The following is an 8,622-nucleotide window of genomic DNA, read 5'->3' as shown; positions in this document are numbered from 1 at the left end:
AAATACAAGCTTTTCAATTTATTCCCTTTTTTTTTTTCTTTCCCCTCCATTTTACAACCCTTATTTCATTTTATCAACATATTCCCCTATATAACAAATATTAGAATATAAAAATATAAAAAATAACAAAGTAGTAAATAGATAAATAAAACAACAAATAGGATATGCGATGCATGTATGCCATCCCTCCTCTGGATAACTCCCCCACTCATTAAATTCCATGCATAAAATAATTAAACGAAAATGAAGAAATAAAGCATCAATTCATATATTTTTTGGAAATCCGTTAATTAATACCCTATAATATAAAATATATATTATATAAATTATAGGATTTAGGGAAAATAAACACTTCGTATATAATTTAATCGATGAATAAAACGCTACAATAATGAAAAACATTTATTTGCAGAACCATTTCAGTAGAGAAATAAATACCCAGAGTATTGGAGGATATCGAAGGGTTGAAAAAAACAAAACTCAATCTATAATTTTTAAAATAGGGTTAGCGATACAAAAGCAATATATAATACATTATATAAATCTTTAAATAAATAAAACTATAGATGTTAGTCTATGGTTGATAAATAATATTTATCAAGAGAGTGTTATCCGAAGAAGCGTTATATCAAATATATATCGTGGGAGGATCGGAGAAGAGCGTGGGATATTCCGGGCTGCCTGATTTGAAATTTATGGCCTCCAGCTTCCAGCACCTTATCGGAAAATCCACTTATTTTACACTAAATAAAATTAGGTCTAATATCAGTATTATTCATAACTAATTAAAATCATTGTGAATTCATAGCGGGCAAAGCGGAGACACACTATTCGGGCTAGATTGCAATAGAACTTCAAATCAAGTGGACGATTCAAAACAAAACTTTTCTTGTGCATTAGTCAATTTTATATGTTAAGAGATGTGAATTACATAACTAATTATTTTTCCATGTCGGTATTCTAACAATATAATTTTATTCTATATTATTTTATTATTTATTTATCACCCTACCCTGCCTATTAGGCAATACGGGTGTTCGCAGCAGTTGGTACAACTCACTGCTGCATATGTCAAACATATTTTATTCTATATATCGAATGAATCGATCATATTAAATCAACTATGTAAAGTGCCATTTAAATGCCTGAAATAAATAAAAAAGAATAAGATTATAACGCATATTGATGAAAGTGTAAGTAAAGAGCTCTACGATTCAGATGCATCTCTTACTTACCATCGATATTACAAATAGATTGCGCATTACAAGAGAGCAAAGTCCCTTGTATATGGTTTTCATAGACTTTAAAAAAGGTTTTGACTTGGCCAACAGAGAAATAGTAAGGCGATTGCTCGCAAAAAAATGGAATACTAGAACAAAAATATTACATGAAGATTTTATGTACTGAGATCTTCTTAAAGGTGGCTTACTTTTTGGGGTAATTAAAACCAAATGTAAAATAACATAACTGTAAAACTCCAAGGATGTGTGTTGGCTCTTATGATATTTCTTATTGTAATGGATTAAATAATGTTCACAACTATAGGAAATAGAAAGAGAGAGAAAAAAATGTACTATTACAGACTGGCTATAAGACTTAAAAGTTACTGACGATATTTGAATCCTGGCAAAACGTTTCCGATTTGGTTCCGAGGTAGTTCCGAGGTATTAAATATAAAGTGAAAAGATTGAAAGACGAATCATGAACAAACAAAGGAAATGAGGATTAAGTGCACAGTCGAAGGTGGGTTACAGGTCAAATAAGACAAGTCTATCGAAAAAGTAATTCATTTCTCTACTTAGGAAGCATCATTAGTGAAGATGAGTTCGGAGTAAGTAAGAGTAACGGATGAGTACATAAGAAAAATAATGCACACAGTTAGCGAATTACACATCCATTAGTACAACGTTTAGAAGAATAAGAGTTTCTCGTTTAGAAGAGAAGCTTCGTTTATTTAGCACTGTCCTCTCAATACTGTTATGTATTCAGTATGTAAGAGTCACCAAAAGAAATATGGGTTAAGTATTTATTGATAGATGTTTGAGAAGAATATTTTAAAACCTGTAATAAATTCTAATAAAAAAAATTAGGAAGATGAATAACTTTCAGCCCATAGATGAAATGTACAAAATAGGAAATAGATTGATAACACTCTAAGGAAACCTAACAATGCCATAAAGAAAGATGTACTTGATTGGAACCTACAGTGTCAACCACAGATCAAAAATGTCGATTTCAATTGCTCTAGACCAAGACCACATAAATGCAGAAAAGAGATACTGCATTCCATACTAATAGTTAATAAAATACCATCAAATTGGAGATAAAAGTGTACTCCAAACAACTCAATTTATAGTCAAGTGTTTCATCTTGTATTGAAGTACTCCAATAAGATCCCTAACTTTTTAAAAATGTTTTATGACTTTGTTCTTGTTTGCATATTATCTAATATAATATTAATCGGATCGATTTTATTTAAATTTCCGCAAAAATTACATGGTAATTGAAAAAATTGAAGAGATTAAAATGAATTTCTGAATGGGTACCAGGTTTCTCTAGATTATTTTATGTTGCTGTAAAATTAATTTACGTTTTTAACATGGGTTAGTAAAAAAAAAAAAATAGCTTAGAAAATTTTACAATTATATTGCTTATTGAATTTTTGATATATAACGTCGTCATTTTGATACTTTTTAACTCTGATACATTTTTTATACTACTGAATAAAATGCTTTATTATACAATTAAACAATTAAGTGTCAAACAGAACGATAGTTTAAACGAGATGTACCAAGGACGATGTTATGATTTTTTAAGGGTTAAAATCACATTGATACTTTTTTCGGATTTTTGAATTATCAAAGCTTTAACGACTATTTCTCTCGTGTAGATTAAACTAAAATGTAAGAAAACAGCGCCTTCACTACAGTGGCATGTAAAACCCGCAATTCCAAACGGTCTGTTGGGTCTACTAATTCAGTATGTGTCAGGTGCTGGCTATAACAACAATTTATAATGCTTGCTGTACAGGCCTAAATTGTCTTTCTTTTTATTTATTTTTTTAGATGCTCAACACTTTAGAGTATAAAAGAAGTAAGTCTCAGCTCATTTCCGATATTTAGATTCGTTTTATGTAGATTGGTATATCGTTGATTTGCTTGAATAGTGGAACAACTAAATTTTTGTTCAACGTGTTCCAAAGTTTAATTAATTTTTCTTCTGCAATGACATCAATTTAGTTCTCCAATTATTTTTAAAAGTTTTTTTTTCGAATCGTTTTCTTGATGAGTGGCAAATTGAGCTTTACGACACGTTGGAAGGAATGTTTTCGTAAAGATTAACATATTTTTGAGTTATAATCAACAGACATACTGTTATGTATTGCAGGAACGTGAACCGGAGCGGGGAGTAAATGAAATTTGTAGAGTAAAGGCAATGATGGAATTTATTTAATTTTTTTTTATGATAATTGTGCTGACCATCAATCAAATCAATATATGACACATCTATAAGCAAAGTATAAATTTTAAATCAATTCGTAGTACTATAGCCATATTATAAAGTAAATACTAATATTACTAATGTTTTGCGTGGTAAAACATTTATAAAGCTAAGACGTGCTCACTCAAAAATCATTATCTTTGGCCCCAAAAAAAAGTAAGATTTTGATTTAATGAATAACAATCATATCCTAAAATGTTACTATTTGCTCTATAGTAGTCCAAAAATATTTATGAATTTGTTTCACTCTAATTATTTAAGACTTTGTTTTTACTTTAGTCATTACACATTTCTTTTATCTGCTCTTTTTTAACACTTCTTTAAATATTGTAAAATTTACATTGAAAATATAACTTGGATCATTCGAACATGTTACACATCTTGAAAAATGGGCAAAGGACTAGTAGAAAACATTTATTTAATAGATATAGTTCTAATGGACAAAAATATCTCATATACAAAAAAATAACAGAATAAAGTTTGATGTCAATATTTGAAAAAAATATATATTTAAAATGTTCTTTTACTTTCTTCAAAAATCTTAATTATTTTGTAAGATGTACAACTAATCAGGAAAATAAATGATTATTTCAATTCGAAGTCTCTCGCTCAGATGTGTCAAGTTCATTCCACTCCACCATGAGTTAGTTAAACAGAATATGATTAAGATTAAAAAGAAATTTTATATTAAAACGAATTTGTTGAAATATGTTATATAGAATTACTTCAGACAATTAGAATTTATTTATCTTTCATAAACGTTCAGTAATACATACGAATTCAATTCACTGTAACGACATTGGAATGGTGAAAAAAATCTATATGCATAAAACCAGTTGGCTGAGAGCAGAACAAAAACTAAGTTTCACAAAACTAATACAAAGAAAATTTGAAAAGTTTCTCTATAGCAAATATGTGCGAGATTGAAAATTACTTATCTGATATATTCTTTTCTATTAGATTATAATCGTTTTACTTATTATGAAGACATTTTCAGGAATGAAACAACCCCTTATGTACAATATAATTTTACTAAAATTTTCTAATTATCTTGGAACTAATATCCAACTAAGGAATTAATTTGGAACTAAGTTAGTTTTAGTAATATATAAGTTAGGTTAAGGGAGGCCTCAAAAGCAATAAAACATATTTTGTATTTTTGTTTTGTCAAAAAAGATATTTTTAGATAGCAATAACTTAAATTTTAAACGTTAAATAATTATTAATTTTTAAGGTCTGTCCCAATGCCACTTTTGGCTGCTTACTGTTTTATATCTTCCAAAACCTGAACTGAGAATGTTCAATATTAATTGAGGTTAGCTATAGACTAAGCTAAAATCTGCCTTCAGTATTGTTAAAAAAAAACACTGATTTGAAAATCGTTCGCCTCTAATTATAAGTGTTTCAGCCGAAATAATTGAAAATTACTTAAATACACTTCTTATTTAAAAAAAAAAAGTAAAGTAAAGTGTTAAATGTGTGTATAGCGAATAAAACTTTCGTTAAAAAAATTATCGTATTTTTTTTTGTGAAAAGAAGTTTATTATTATAATGAAATTCGTGCGGACATTCGAAGAGCTTTTAGCGGTAATATTTATTTTACTATCAGCAATATTAAATATTTTTATTATATTAAATCAATTTGTAAATTTCACCATATATATAATACTTTATAACGGCAGTTATTATAACTTCAATATCTGAATTTATTACAATATTCACACTCGGAGTGATTTTAATATTATTTAACAAATACTCATATTATTTTTGAGAATATTAGTGGATAAATATATAATTATAATTGAACTCACAGAAGTGGGACCCATGCTGCTCCAATATGTTCATCTCCTCAGTCCTTGCAGTAACCCTATAATAAACATGATACAATAAATAAACTGAATTTTAAATACTAATAGTGGTATCTACAAGAAGGTGAATCGGTCACTGGTTTTTAGAAATATTTCTCTTTAGTAAATATCAAATCATAGTTACAAATACAGTAACATTTTAAGCGAAACATTTTGATTAATAAGACTTTTCTACAATAGCCTTAAAATCACACTCAGGTAGGTTACATTTTTAGGTAATTTGTTTTCAATGTTTTTCGATTTTTAAGTTTATTGGGAACCGATCTAGCCCGAATCAGATATCAATTCTTCCATTACAAACTCCCTAACCACTCAAACCCATTAGTTTCTAATCTTGCCTCCTCTTTTATTCCGGACAATCCCCCGAGGCGTCTGAAAAGAAGATGGCCTCGAGACCTTATATTGTAAAAATGTTTTTGGAGTGCTACCATTGGGTAGTTTCTCTACATGCTTGTACCATGCCATTATGATTTTCTGATATTTACTTGATGTATTTATGTACAGTTGTAAATATCAATAAATAAATTTTAAAAAAAGAAGTATTTGGGAGCTTATGTTTCCCTTTTCTAAACGAAAAACTAAACCCTTTGTTTCATCTGCATGTGAATATATATTTTAATATTAATGATGAGTTAATAGTAGACCATGTATCATATGTGAAGAGAAGATGGTGGGTGTGCAGTTAGTAAAGAACCAAAATAAATACAAACTTATTTATTAGTGCTAATGTTTTGGTAAAACTTTTATACCTTCACCAAGGCTCAGAACAAAACACAAGATAACAAATATAATAAATAAAAGGAAATATATAATAAGTAGACACATTAGAAGATAACAGATGATATTGGTGCATAAGTGGTATTACAGAAAATTTATAGTGCTATATTACAAGAATTTTCAAACTGTATGATAATATAGTTATAATAAAAGTAAGAATAGAGAATAAGAAAAAATAAAAATATAAATATATAAGATGGTAAAAATGGATAAAAGATACCTAATGTACGAAGCATACCGTTTGGAGAAAAGTTCCAACACCGAATAACTAGTGCAAGTGGGAACTACAATATACCTTAGAGAAAACTGTTAGCGGAAATGCTTGCAGACAAATTATGTACTTAAGTATTAGGACAACTATTAACAAAATTAACTGTAATAGGAAATACGACCTTTGTAAATCTAAATATTAAAAATAAGTAGTTCATAAAAAAAAATTGAATAGAACTAGAACTACACAATGATTTAAAAGGCAGCTTTTTGTAGCGAAGTGTTAAGACACATATTTAATAAGGGCACTAGATTAAAAATAATAATAATATTATAAGGAGTTGTAAAAAAAATATTATTGGGCAAAAACATTAAGGGTGTATAAATAAATTGCGTTTTATATAATAAAAGAGGTTTTCCTCGTCGGTTTTGACATTAACGGGCGAAGGTTCTAATTGGATATAGATGTTTTCGGAGATGAATCTTTTCTCATGGTTTCGGCTGATGGTTGGTGTAGAGGTATTGTCAAAATCGAAGGAGTGGTTTAAGTGTAATGATTGTTCAGAAAGTTTTGAAGCTAAAGAATTACAAGAGGAAATATAATCCTTTGAGAAGTATTCTGAAATCCCCTCACATCGATTTGGCTATGAAAAGATAGATATGGACATTTATTCCTTGATGTCTTAAATACAAGATGCAATTGGAAATTTCCGATTATAATAAGAAATTTTTTTTCAATTATTGCACTAACAAGTTTCCCTGGACACAGAGAAGAAGTAAAAACATAAAAAGTAAGTTTTTAGCAATAAAATTAACGATGCTATGTTTAAAACAAACATGACAGCAGTAACGAAATGGTAATAACCTTTATTCAAGTATAATTAAAAGATAGACCTTTAATAAGAGCTTCATCCTATTATGATTCTACATTTCCAAACTACAATTAGTAATGATTTTTAAATTCTTTAGTAATGCAAATATTTACCTATTTCTCAGGTAATTTTATTATAATATAAGGAAATATTATATGTGACAGGTTTTCTTATAAGGGAAGAAAAATTGGACTTATGGAAGAGAAATAGACATTTCATCCTTTGTATCGGAAACATTTGGCCAGGGTCCATTTATATTATTAATATAAAATCCATATTCCAATAGGCGATGAAGTGGAAATCTGTGAGTGACAGTACAATTTTCTTTTTCCAAACCCTGAGGCAATAACTAAACCCCTAGGATATAATACATCGTCTGAATTCAATTCTACATATGAATATTATTTAATTTAAATTTAAGAATAATAATTTTCCTCCCAAAGGAATACATCAATATAATTATAATAACCCTACAGGTAGTTAGTAATTACTTACTTAATTAGTAATAGTGTTATGTAAAATAATAACGCAACAAACATAGTAATGAAAATTAATCATCATAATAATAATTATATTTAATATAATTTTTTGTTAACCACGTATAATAATGCTTATACTAATTTATACGTATAATAATTAGTAAGGATACAATTGTTATTAAAATGATAAAGACCCTAAATGATCATTTATAGCAATATTTTATAAGTATGTATTTATATTTCTTTATGCAGATATAATACGCAATGCGTTAAGGCACAACATAGATGAAGTGTTTTATAGAAGGATCTAAATGGTCCAATACTGATGAAATGAATATTTATCTGAAGAGATATAGATTTAGGGGTGTCTATTGCACGAGACTATACTCCCTTCCCCATCTCCTATTGTTAACTATTAAAAAAACTAGTAAAATTTTAAAATAACCATCTAAGCCCCAATTGGTCTATCTGTTATTATAGAAATAATAAAAAAAAATTAAAAGATAATTGAATAAATTTAACTATTTCGAATGATGAACTTACCAAATCAGTATAAGTTCATCATTCGAAATAATTTCTCGTCATAACATTTTTTAGTTTTTTGAACAATTAAGTGATAATTGATCTCTCTAATTGTTCTGCCATCGTAATTGTACAGCTTTAAACATTTCTATCGGACCTAAAAGAGTAGATTTTAATATTCATGATACGACTCATGAATAAAAGAAAATTTCTTCCATTGGTAAGTGCCTTGAAGTCCGTGATTCAGCAACTATTCAGGGACAAGTCAACAATCTTTATTATAGAGGTGTAGATAGTTGACCGTAGATTAATGCTTGAAGAAGTTTGTCGGGGGGTGCGGTCAGCAAAGAACAACATAAATAAACAAAACCATATTTATTTATTTTATGCCGA

General features: G+C 28.3%; 1 protein-coding gene across 4 annotated transcripts in view; it reads right to left on the bottom strand.

Annotated features, from left to right (window-relative positions):
* 5-HT7 (5-hydroxytryptamine receptor 7) overlaps positions 1 to 8,622 on the bottom strand; it is a gene marked incomplete at its 5' end in the record, with an annotated part of 376,882 nt that overhangs the window by 170,124 nt on the left and 198,136 nt on the right. For all 4 annotated transcript variants that reach the window (XM_067050467.1, XM_067050469.1, XM_067050468.1 and 1 more), the window contains 1 exon segment: positions 5,313 to 5,368.

Source organism: Halyomorpha halys, unplaced genomic scaffold, assembly GCF_000696795.3.
Source record: "Halyomorpha halys isolate HHAL.00 unplaced genomic scaffold, Hhal_1.1 Scaffold536.1, whole genome shotgun sequence".
Classification (NCBI taxonomy): Eukaryota; Metazoa; Arthropoda; class Insecta; order Hemiptera; family Pentatomidae; genus Halyomorpha; species Halyomorpha halys.
Note: the sequence above shows the minus strand (reverse complement) of the source record. Positions and strands in the feature narration are given on the sequence as shown.